This window comes from Panthera onca, chromosome A3 (assembly GCF_046562875.1).
Source record: "Panthera onca isolate mPanOnc1 chromosome A3, mPanOnc1 haplotype 2, whole genome shotgun sequence".
Lineage (NCBI taxonomy): Eukaryota > Metazoa > Chordata > Mammalia > Carnivora > Felidae > Panthera > Panthera onca.
In genome coordinates this window covers 86,769,514-86,782,868 of record NC_138341.1, presented here as the reverse complement: position 1 = coordinate 86,782,868, position 13,355 = coordinate 86,769,514, and the positions used below count along the sequence as shown (strand labels likewise).

The 13,355-nt window shown below is 38.0% G+C and overlaps 1 pseudogene; it reads left to right on the top strand.

Annotated features, from left to right (window-relative positions):
* The first annotated feature begins 201 nt into the window (after positions 1–201).
* LOC132672088 (MORF4 family-associated protein 1-like) lies at positions 202–10,299 on the top strand (annotated as a pseudogene).
* Positions 10,300–13,355: the final 3,056 nt, after the last annotated feature.

Sequence of the window (13,355 nt, the reverse complement as noted above, 5' to 3'; positions counted from 1 at the left end):
CTGCTCCCTCTGAGGCCCTTGATGTGACTGTGCTCACTCCCCGCTTCAGGCTCTGCTCCATCAATGCCTTCACTCTCCCGCACACTTTGATTCAACTGCACTCCTCAATAAACTCCCTGCCATGGAGCTGTCCTAGCCTGGGACACCTGACCCATGGCATCTAATTCCTACTCCATGTGAAATTATAAGTAGCATATTAGAATGGCTACACTGGTACTTCTGGAAGCAGGAGAGGTCACCGAGAATGCTGGTGGGTAAGAGCAGAACAATAATTAATACAAGCGATGAAAAATGTACGTACAATATTTAAAAAATTGATGCCATCTTGTGCAGTTACAAATAGATCTATATAATCCAATATTCCCTAAGGAACTCTTTATTCATAATAAATGAGTCTGAGATATAAAGAAATGATTCATTTATGTTTGAAAAAGTAAGGAACTGTGTGATACTCTTTGTTTACATTCTTGTCAGAAAGTAGTTTATGAAAGATGTGCAGGGCAACACTCTAGTATAGCTTTAAAAAGGATAATGATTTCCAAAGGATACTAGGTTAAATGGATATTTGTATGGAATATCTAATAGGTGTGACTAACTCCTACCTCTCAGCGTACACAAAGATTAATGCCAGATGGATTAAAGATCCACATATGAAAGAAAAAATACAGCTTTTTGAAAAAATCATAAAAGGACTTCTTCATGACTTTGGGAAGACAAAAAAAAAACTGCTTAACTAGAGAGCACGAGATGTACTAATCATAAAAGAAAAAAATACAATATATTAGACCACATTAACATAAATAACTTGGATTCACCAAAAGTCATCATAGAGAGAATGATAGAGTAAGCCATACATATTTGACCAAGGACTCCTACCCACAAAATATAAAGAGCTCCTACAAATCAATAAGAAATAGGAACCCAAGATAAGGTTATCCAAGTAGCCACTAAGTGTATGAAAAAATGCTCAATTACATTAGTGATTAGTGAAATGGGAATTAAAACCACTATATAATAGCAAAAAAAATTTAGAAAGACAAAAAGTACTAATTATTGTTAAGGATGTAACTCTCAGACACTTCTAGATCCAGCATAAATTGGTCACTGTTGGATCATTTTGTCCAACAAAATGGAAACTCTTTGTCAGTGTCTACTAAGGCTGAACTCTTTCATACTCCGTGACTCAAAATTCTACCCTTATGTTAATACCCCTAAGGTTGTGTACATGTTTTCATCAAAAGACATGTCATAGTGTAACTAATTGTAATAGCCAGAAACTGGAAATTACCTGAATATCCATCACCGGTGGGTTGGGTGAAGAGATTGTGGCATATTCATACAATAGAATACCATAATACTATGTGAATAAAACCAATATGGGTCAATCTCATAAACATAGCAGTAAGTGAAATAAGCCAGACAGACTAGAATATAAACATTAATAAAATACAAGCATTTGTAGTTCATAAAAATTATAAAGATAAATAAAGCTAACATAAACTGTTGGATGTCAGAATTGTGGTCCTCTCGGTGGGAAGTAGTGATTAAAAGGGGCCCAAGGAGGGTTTCTGGAATTACTGGGGATGTTCTGTTTCTTGAGGTGCTGTTTACATGGGGACATTATATTTGTGAGGATTTCTTTACGATATGTGCAATTTTCTGCATACTGTATACTTCAGTAAAAGGTTAAGAATGCAATGGCCCATAAATTATTAGAATTTGATTTCTGCAAAACTCATTTAGAATGAGATGTTCCAGTAATTTAGGTGGTATTAGATCAAGAAAGAAGGAAGGACTGGACGAGGGAGGGTGGGAGGTTGACTGAGATCAGCACTTGCCCTCCCCTCTTCTTCACTGCTCCCAACAATGGCTTTCTTTGTGTGTAGTTTGGAAGGTCATTGAAGGACAAATGTCAGAAGTACAGTTTCAGAGAAAGCCTGGTACTAGCCAGGCAGGCTTATCTGCTTTAGTTTGCACAAAAAAACTAAAAATATTATAATTTTAAAAAATAGAGAAAATTCATGTATTATACACAATACGAAATGACCTAAATACCACACTAAATGCTTCATGTCTGTTAAGATTTCCTTTTTTTTTTTTTCCTAACAAATTCAAGTTTGAGCTTCAGGACCTGTGTTTGAAGAATGTGCACAAATGCTTGTGTTTTTGTGTGTGCATAGTGTGCCTGTGTGTGTGCCTGTGCCTGTGTGTATACCCGTGTGTGTGTGTGTGTGCATGCATGTGCCTGTATGTGCCTATGCCTGTGTGTGTGCATATGTGTGCTTGTGCCTATGTGTGTACATATGTGTGCCTGTGGGTGTGCCTGTGCCTGTGTGTGTGTGCATATGTGTCCCTGTGTGTGTACACCTGTGTGCCTGTGCCTACGCGTATGCATGTGTGTCTGTGTGCATGCATGTGCCTCTGTGTGTGCCTATGCCTATGTGTGTGCATATGTGTGCCTGTTTGTGTGCATATGTGTGTCTATGTGTGTCTGTGTATGCACGTGCCTGTGTGTGCATATGTGTGTCTGTGTGTTCCTGTGCCTATGTGTATACACGTGTTTCCGTGTGCATGCACGTGCCAATGTGTGTGTGCCTGTGCCCGTGTGTGGGCATATGTATGACTATGTGTGCATGTGCCTGTGTGTGCATATGTGTGTCTGTATGTGCATATATGTTTCTGCGTGTGTGCATGTGCCTGTGTGTGTGCATATGTGTGTCTGTGTATGTGCACGGTCCCAGTGTGTGCATGTGTGCCTATGTGTGTGCATGTACCTTTGTGTGAAATTTTTCTTTGAAGACACTGGGATCAAAATACCTCCATTTTCTATTTTTCATTTTTGTTTAGATGACCCACTGGGGATGGATGAGTTTTCTGTTGCTGGCATTTTGTATAAATTTCGAGTGGATGTTTCTTTACAATGTCTTGCTGGCACGGGTATTCTCGCTCAATAGGGCATAGTCAGCCAGGTCTGTAGCATGTAGCACAGCCATTCAGTATTGAAAGCATTCATCAGGAGAGGCAGACAGAACATGTTCATGGCTGAATTCCCCGTAGCCATTCCCCACATTTGTAGAAGTGTAGATTTGTCAGAATCGTCATGCACATCAGGACTTTAGAAAGCTTAGCTTTGGAGCAAGAAAATAGGTGTGGTGTGATGTTTAAGAATGAAAAATGGAAAATCAATTTTCCCAGAATCCTGAGCAGTGCTGCAATGAATGAGGAGGGAGAGGGTCTGCTGCAGGTTGGAAGCTGCCCTGGTGGGAACCGTCCTAGCAGAAACCGACAGCAACACCAGCTTAAAAAATGCTTACCCCTCTGTGTCCTCCCTGCACCCATGCTGCCAGAGTGGGCTTGCTCACTTTTGCTTTCCTCACTGAAACTTCCATCCTGCAGTCCCTCCAGACACTTGGCACACACAGCTCAGACCAAAGAGGCCACTCAGTCCCTCTAAACAGTCCCTGGACTGCACTGGATATTTTTCAACTAAATATCTCCCTGTCAAAAAACACACCCTAATGTATGTGCATGTTTTATTTTTAACAGCAAGGGGCTTTCTTTTTTTTTTTTTTTTTTGAAAGTTCTCTGAGAAAGGGGGTAATAAAAATCCACTCAAGATAATACAAAGGCAATTGCCTCTCAGTTTCCCAAGATCCCATCTGGGCTGAGACAGTTGGAACTAAATCTTGGAAAGAGAAGCCTCCAAATGCTTCTCCCCACAATGGCTGGTCACTGTCATTCATTCCCCCTGCAGGAGAGACTGGTTCTGTTCACAGGTGTGTGCAATGGAGAGGCTTGCACACCTCTTCAGATACAGGGTGCCTGTCCACCCTGTAGGTGAGGAAAATGATCGCCCTGCAAGTGCCCACTCTCAGTGGCACAGTTGGTGACCTCTCTACTGTCCAATTCACAGTGTGGACCAAAAGGAGACTCTCATGTAATCGACATTTTACACACATTGCAACATCTTAATTTTATGGTGAAAGAGTTCTCTAGACTCAGAAATTTATTTTGGTATCTATTGAGCTAATTAAGCTTTCCAGTTGGTCTTGTTTCATTACAATGGCCACTACCAAGGGTACTCAGGCTATCGAGTCACATGGAAGAAAGTACGAGAGGCAATCTTTCTCCAGACCCTCAAAAGTCAATGTCATCTTTTTCCCAGTGATGTACCTCTAGAAGACGAATTCCAGACTATTGACAGCAACCTTACGATGTGAGAGCACTTTGCTATTTACAAAGATTTTTCAGGTACTTCCTTCCTCTCTTCATCTTCCAGTGTAGGTAACAAAACCATTATCCCTACTTTGCAGATGTTAAAATTGAGGCTTACGAAGGGTTGATCTGTTGAAAGTCACATGGAAGAGCAAAATTCCAACCCAGACTTCTATTGAAACTCAGGTGTTTTTATTTCCAATATACCAAGTTTCCTCATGGCAGCAGAAGTGTGGAGACAGAAAAATAAAACCATTTTGTTTCCTAAAGTTCCTTTCACTGTTCCAGTATGAAGAAAGGTATTTGATCAATAAAGTTGTTAAAAATTAGAAAGATCCCCGCTGGTTGAGTAGATGTATCTTTGAGAGAATGTGTTAATCTTCACTTCATTTTTTAAAAGCAGGATATATTTATATACATATAATCTCCATACTTCTCCCATGTCTTTTACTTACAGTAAGCAATGTTCATAAAACTTCCATCAAGATACCACTCCAAATTGGTTCACAACACTCTTAGGTAAGCAGATTTTGAAAAGGAAAGCGTTATTGTTGAAGAGAGCAAGATAAGGTGAAAAAGGAATTAATTAGGGAAAAAAATAGAATGAACAATGGAAAATGACCACAGGCAACAGCAACTCTTGGGATCTTGAATTTCTCTCAACTTTCAGGTAGAAGACAAGGTTTCTTTTTGTTCTCATTTTGTTTTTCTTGCTGAAGACAAGAAAAGGCGGCACTTGACTGTATACAAAGTGGATCCTGAATTGTTTCACCCCAAATAACCCCATACAAACATTTCAAGTGAATTATAACAGCTAATCTGAAGGTGGGTTATTGCTTCTCTTAAACCTGATCTGTTTTATTGCTCAGCTCCTCCAACTTCAGAGAAAGTCTTTCTTGAAAAGGGAGAGCAAAGAAGGCACAGGAAGGGGAGGAGAGGAAGGGAGGGAGAATTAATCAGATTCAGAAGTAATCCTATAAAGTAGCACACTGGCTTTTTTATTGCTTCACTCTATTCTATATTAAATCTCTAAATGCAGTATTTAAACCTTTTTTTCTCTTAAAAAAGAATTCAGCATAGTGATTCCACTGACAGGAAAATGCTTTCTATTTTATTCATTTTATACTCTGGTGAAAAATTATAGGGAGGACCCCCGTCTTTCTTAGCTTTCAAGAAACTTAGAGCTCAAATGACAGAGATAATTTTTTCATGATTGTATAATAAAAATTGAATCCATTATCATAACCTTGTGGCGTTGCAAGAGTCTATACTGACTTTTGTCAGTACAAGAACATAATGTGTTTGGTGCCTCTTTAGGGCTAAAATGCATTTTTCTATATTATAAATCTTTGACTATTACCAGTCTTTATGTAGAAAGAATTCTGGTGTCATGTTTAGTGAATTAGAAAATGGGATTATGATGGGGCGCCTGGGTGGCTCAGTCGGTTAAGAGTCTGACTTCAACTCAGGTCATAATCTCACAGTTGGTGGGTTCAAGCCCCACGTCAGGCTCTGTGCTGACAGCTCAGAGCCTGAAGCCTGTTTCATATTCTGTGTCTCCCTCTCTCTCTGCCCCTCCCCTGTTCATGCTCTGTCTCTGTCTCAAAAATAAATAAACATTAAAAAAAAAAGAAAATAGGATTATGAGAGTACTAAATGTGGTTAAGGGAGAATTGATTTCAGAATAGGTACATAGTGCATTAGCTAGTCTCTGGAGTGGAAGTAGGTGACCCCTGACTTGCAGTTTCGCCAATGTCTGAGGAGCAAATGTTCCACCCGTAGCAGATTTCAAGCTGCTAGGCTGGTATCACTGCATGCAGAGACAAGAAGAGATGTGTAGACAACCATCCCTCTATAGCGTTTCCACCATGCATATGCAATAAATAGGAATAATCTCAAGAGGCGAGATATTAGCACAATGTAAAATCATGAGGAAGTCATGTTTTTTTTAGCATTTATTACTTTTTAATAAAATCCATTTCATTGTAGGCTTATGTAATTTAAATTTTAATAATGGCTGTGTTTAACACTGGGCTCACAAAATTTCTGAACATTTTATAAGCCCTCTCATGATCCACTAAGAGGTGGCTGTAGACACCGCTAATTGCAGAATGTGTGTAGAAAACAAACAAAATATATACTTGAACTTATTACTTGAGAAGTTCTATCAAGCCTCCACCCTTGACAATTGCATTTAGTTGTTGGGAGATACAAAGATGAGTGAGAAATGGCTTCTGGCCTCAGGAAGCTCAAGATACAGAGGACAGGAGAGGCCTGGGAGACTCCGTCAGTTAAGCAGCTGGCTCTTGATTTTGGTTCAGGTTGTGATCTCACAGTTTGTGGGTTCTCAGCCCCATGTTGGGATCTGCACTGACAGTGTGGAGCCGGATTGAGATTCTCTCTCTCTCTCTCTCTCTCTCTCTCTCTGCCTCTCCCCAGCTTTCTCTCTCTCTCTCTCTCTCTCTCTCAAGATAAGTAAATAAATTTTAAATAAAAATATCTAGGGTTGTCTGGGTGGCTCAGTTGGTCAATCATCCAACTTTGGCTCAGGTCCATGATCTCACGGTTCATGAGTTCAAGCCTTACATCAGGCTCTGTGCTGACAGCTCGGAGCCTGGAGCCTGCTTCAGATTCTGTGTCTCCCTCTCTCTCTGCCCCTCTCCTGCTTGTTCTCTCTCTCTCTCTCTCTCTCTGTATGTTTCTCTCTTTCTCTCTCTCTCTCTCTCTCAAAAATAAACAAACATTAAAAAATTTTTTTTAAAAAGTTGTAGAGGAGAGGACAGGCAGTGCCAGGGAAGATTTGGATAAGTGCCATAGATAGACCAGGGACATACACATAGTACCTGGCAAGGACCCACCCTAACAGGGGGGCTTTGAAAAGGACATTACAGGTAGTCTTTAAGGGGTGAACAGGATGATAGTTCAGACAGAGAAAAGGGAAAAAAAAAGACATTCTTTGCAGGAAACACAACAAATGCAAGATCAGAGATAACACTTTTCTCAATTTTTTCCCAAGCATGAAGACTATGGTTAAGATCATAGCTGGATGTGACTTTTAGATTTTTTACATACTAGCCAGGTTTGACATAGACTTAATCACTCTTTCTTCTGAAAAAGTGTAACTAATAAAGGGCTGTCTTTAGAATTCAGTACTTGCTTGGCATTTGAGATGCACTCAACAACCATGGCAGAAGGAAGAGGAGAGAAAGCAGAAGCAGGAGAGGGCAGGAAAAGGTAATTGCTTATAAGGAGCAGGTTGCTCAAGTCTGATCTCTTTCAACAATAAATGTTTAGTTGGTGTTTGTTATTATTTGGTGGGGCGGGATGGAAAGGAACAATAGAGCTCCCTCCTTTCAGTTCTCAAGTTGGTTAGAAGTTCAAAGACTTCAGATATGAAACTTTAGCTGCCTGTTTTCAAATATGTCCCATCCTGCTAGAATCCCAACCTAGTTGGATTTCTCACAGTTTTCTTTAGGGGCATAAACTAATGTTTGAGGCAACTCTTCTGAAAAGAGATGTTTAATATTCACATGTGTTTTCTTAGACAGTCTGGAAGATCTCCAGATCTTTGAGTTTCTTGGGTTTCTTTGAGCTCTTTTCCAAGGAGACATTAAATGATCTCCAGTCCAATTTGAACCTGAGAGTGGAATATCATTAGCATGTTACAACTTGGCTCCTGGTAAGTATTGCAAATCACTCTCAGCCTATACTATTGCTTTGCCAATTTGTCACTTGGGTACAACTGCATGAGTTTACTTGTACATCAATGCAACAAAAAGTTCTTGTGTTGATTTTAACAAGGACCAGCCAAATTAGATGAAGAGTGATGAACAGAACTTGGTTCTAATTGCTTGGAAGCAGCCATGATGATCCATTTCAGGATGCATATTATAGAAGGGTTCCCTGTTCATGTGGTCAAGACACTGAATCACTGAAGTGCTGTTTAAGAGTTCACATCCTAAAGATGTTTGCATCTTAAAATAAGCAAATGGCATTTTGAGTGTACGGTGTTTTGTTAAATCTGAGAAATGCCTTTCATTTGACAAAGTAACAGAGATGTAAAGACTGTTATTCTAGAAACAAGAATGCCTTCGAGATTGAAGTTCTCCTTATGGGAAGTCATTGCCTTTGGCATAATGTTCCATACTCTTAAAAGAAAAATATCTTTTTTATACTTTTCAACACGGGATACAGCATTCCAAACATTTTTAAATTGGTATTCTATCTTAATTTCTGTGTCAAAACCTTGTACAGAATTTTAATGTCATGGGTAATTTTAGGCTAATGATTATCACATCATAAATACAAAGTTATAGAATTGAACTGTGTGTATACATATATATTTTTTTCTCTTGCAAACATCGTTATTATACATGTTTTTCTCCAATTTTATTAAGCTGTAATTAACATCATAATTGTGTAAGTCTAAGGTATACAGTGTGATAACAATACACATACTCTGCAAAATGTTTACCACAATAAAGTTAGTTAATATATCCTTCACCTTGCATAGTTACCATGGTGTTGTTTTTATGGTGAGAACCTTATAAACTTTCAAGTGTACAATACAGTATTTTTAACTCACATACTGTATATTAGATCTATGGAATTTGCTCAACTTACATGTGAAAGTCTATACACTTTGACCACCATTTCCCCATTCCCCCCACTCTCCAGCCCCTGGCAACCACCAGTCTACTCTATGTTTTTATGTATTTAAATTTATTTTTGATTCCATGTAGAAAGATAGTAGGCAGTATTTATCTTTCTCTAGAGGCTTATTTCACTTAGTGAAATGTATTCAAGGTCCAACCATGTTCTCACAAATGGCAGGATTTCCTTCTTTTTAATGGGTGAATAATATTCTTATGAGATATATATGTATATTTCATTATATGTAATATGAAACACATATGGAAAATATATATACTTCAGAGATATATATATATATATATACATATATATATATATATATATATATATATATATATATATATGTATATATATAGATCTTGGTGTATGGCCATTTTAATGTGCCATTGAAATTGATTTGCTGTTTGAATTTAATTTTGTTGAGTTTTTTTATGTCTATATTCATCAAGGATACTTACCTGTAGTTCTTTTTTTGTAGTATCCTCATCTGGATTTGTTATCAGAGTAATACTGGCCTCTTAAAATGAGTTTGGAAGTATTCTGTCTTCTTCAAATTTTTGTAATGGTTTGGAAAAAATTATGTTAATTTTTTTGTCTTTTCAAGAAAATAAATACTTTTATTAGCATGGTAATTTTTTTATTACACCTGGAAAGGTTTTGACCTCATACACTTGTCAGGTCAGCTACTGAAATAAATTTATAGCAAGACAACTTATGAAGTTCAAAAATACCCAGTCCCTGTGCACATTAGGGTCCAATGCAGACAGTCCTCCTGTCATTCTCCAGCCCCTCAAGAGCCTTTGCAAATATCTCTTCCTATGCCCAGAATCCCCTGAAATGCATCATGGTATTACATCAATTTGTACAGAATACCAAGATCAAGTCTCCTATTCTAGGAGTTGGGCTAAGTTGGGCTGTCCAAAAAAAATGACCAGACAGGTTACATCAGATAGTGTGTAACATAAAATTTAAATTTTCAACAAATCACATCTCTCTTTCTTTGTTGCAGACATTGATAGCAAAATTCTGGAGAAGTGGGAGAGAATATGGCCCTTCGATGTCCTCGAGCTGGCAGAGCTGGAGGAGGTGAAAGTGCTGGAGCCTGAGGAAGATTTCCAACAGATCCTGCTGCCAGTCATCAATGAGATGCTGGATGACAATGTGGCCCTCACCCAGGAGTGGGGGAGAGCATACATGCAGAAGCAGCAAACTATGGCAGATGGACAATATGCTCATCCAAATAAAAACACAGGTGGAGGGGAAGCCTCAGAGGAGAGCACCCTGAATCATCTTCAGAATCCAAATGATGGAGTCAAAGGCAGAGTGACCAAAAGGAATAAGAAGGCCGAGGAGAAGGCCAAGGAGCCCATGAAAATGGCAGAGATGTTGGTGGAGCTGGTCCAGTGCATAGAAAGAGGTGAATCATCCTGAAGGAAGGCCGGTGGTTTACAGCCAATGGGTTCTGGCCAGCCAATGGAGATTGGTCCAGCTGAGTTTGGACAGCCCAAAAGCTGAAACCAGAGGGCTTTTGTTCTCTCTCTCTCTCTCTCTCTGTCTCTCTCTGTCTCTCTCTTTTTCCTCTGTATACACTCTGCTCTCACCTACACCACATTTATGCAATTCTCTGTGTTTGGTTGATGACCTCAGTGTAATTTTTGACTGTTAAATGTTTTGGTTTGGAAAAGTAACTTGTATTTGGAAAATGCTCTCACATGAGAATTAGGGCCTAGAAGGTAAGCTCTTGGAGCAATCACAATTGTTCTTGGGCTTTGGTTATTTCTAAATTCTCAGGTGCTTTGCTCTTTGTTGTGTGACTTGATAGCTCCCTGGAACTTTGAGTGATACATGACACTCAGAGTTGGAGTTTACCACTTCTAGAGGTGCTAAAGAAGCTGTGTTACTTCTAAAATATTACTTCATGCAGCAACTGCTAAAGAAGCTGAAGAAGGGACTAGACTTCATCTGGGAATATGAATGGGGCTAATGAATCAGAAGGGGTGGAGTATGGTAGTGTCTGTATTTCTGGACTTTAATTTCTGTGTGAGACCAGATGTTAATTCTTTTTTTTATAAGTTTGGTAGAATTCACCCATAAAGTCATCTGGTCCTAGGCTTTTCTTTGTTGGGAGACTTTGATTACTAATTTAGTTTCCTTTCTTGTTAATTCAGATTTTCCATTTCTTTGTAATTCGGATATAGCAGATCATATATTCCTAAGGATTTATCAGCTTTTTCAAGATTATCTAATTTGTTGGCATATAATTGCTTTAGTATTCTTTTATGAATTTTTGTATTTCTGTGGTATCAGCTGTTATGTCTCCTCACTTATTTCAGATTTTTTGTCCTCTTTATTTTTTTTTTCTTGTACTATACCCAAAGGTTTTCCAACTTTGTTTCTTTTCAAAAAAGCCCACTTTATCTTTGTTAATCTTTTCTTTTTAATTTTAAATTTACTTATTTAAATCCAAGTTAGTTAACATACAGTGTACTATTCATTTCAGGATAGAACCCAGTAGTTCATCTCTTACATATGATGCCCAGTGCTCATCCCAACAAGTGCTCTCCTTAATGCCCCTTGACCATTTAGCCCATCCCCACACCCAAAACCCCTCAATCAACCCTCAATTTGTTCTCTGTATTTAAAAGTCTCTTACAGTTTGCCTCCCTCTCTGTTTTTATCTTATTTTCCTTCCCTTCCCCCATGTTCACCTGTTATGTTTTTTAAATTCCACATATGAATGAAATCATTTAATATTTTTCTTTCTCTGACTGACTTATTCAACTTAGCATAATACATTCCAGTTCCATCCATATTGTTTCAAATGGCAAGACTTTGTTCTTTTTGATTGCTGAGTAGTATTCCATTGTGTGTGTGTGTGTGTGTGTGTGTGTGTGTGTGTACACATATATATACCACATCTTTGTCCATGCATCAGTCGATAGACATTCAAACTCTTCCATAATTTGGCTATTGTTGATAACACTGCTATAACATTGGGATGCATGTTCCCCTTCAAATCAGCATTTTGGTATTCTTTGGACAAATACCTAGTATTACAATCGCTGGGTTGTAGGGTAGTTCTATTTTTAATTTTTTGAGGAACCTCCATACTATTAATTTTTTCTCCTTGTTATCTATTCTTTATTTCATTTATGTGCACAGATAATTGTTATCTCCTTCCTTCTACTAATTTTGGGCTAGTTTTTCTTGTTTTTCTCATTCTTTGGAGTATAGGTGAGGCTGTTTATTTGAGAACTTCCTTATTTTTAATATAGGAATTTATTACTAAAAACTTCCTTCTTAGCACTGCTTTTGTAGCATCTCCAAAGTTTTAGTATGTTGTGTTTCCATTTGTTTCAAGATACTTTATTTTTCCTCTTGGTTTTATTGTTGGCCCATTGGTTGTTCAGGAATATGTTGTTGAATTTTCAAATATTTGTTAATATTCCAGTTTTCCTCCTGTTACTGATTTCTAGTTTCATACCACTGTGGTCAAGAAACATACTTGGTATGATTTCAATCTTTTTTTAATTATTTTTTAATGCTTATTTATTTTCTGAGAGAGAGAGAGAGAATGAGTGGAAGAAGGGCAGACAGAGAGAAAGAGACAAAGATCTGAAGCAGGCTCCATGCTCTGAGCTGTCCGCTCAGAGCCGACATGGGGTTCAAATACACAAAGTGTGAAATCATGACTTGAGATGAAATCGAGTGCTTAACTGACTGAGCCACCCAGGTGCCCTTAGTTTTTTTAATGTTTATTTATTTTTGAGAGTGATTTCAACCTTTTAAAAATTGGGTTGTATTTGTTGAAAGTTCTAATCATGAAAGGATATATATGTTTTGTGCTCTAATATATGACCTATCTTGGAGAATGTTCCATGTGTGATTAGGAAGAATGTATATCCTGTAGCTGTCAAATAGAGTGTTCTGTATATGTTCCAAAGTGAAGTTCAAGTCCATGGGGGACTTGTTGTCTTTTAACCCTTACACTAGAGTTAAGTGCTTAACACACTACCACATTACAGTATTAGAGTGTTCTGAATCTGACAATACACTATATACTTTTACCACTGTGTTGTATACTTTCATGTTTTAAAGTTATAGTAGCATCTTTTATTTCAATTTGAATAATTCTTTTTAGCTTTTCTTCTTAGCTTTCTGAGGGGCTAATTTCCCTCAGTTTTTCTTTGTGAGGTGAAGTCTTTACCTTACTGTTACTTCTGAAGTACAGTTTTGCTGGAGAAAGCGCTCTTGGCTGATAGCTTTTCCCTTCAGTACATTGTATATACCACCCATTCTCTCCTGGCCTGGGAGGTTTTTGCTGAGAAATATGCTGACCTCATTGAGGTTTCCTTGTATGAGATAACTGTTTTCTCTTAGTGTTTCTAAGATTCTCTCTTCATTTTTGATTTTAGACAGCTTTATTATATAATGTGTCTTGTCGAATATTGTTTCAGTTTGACATTTTGGGGTAACTATTAGCTTTG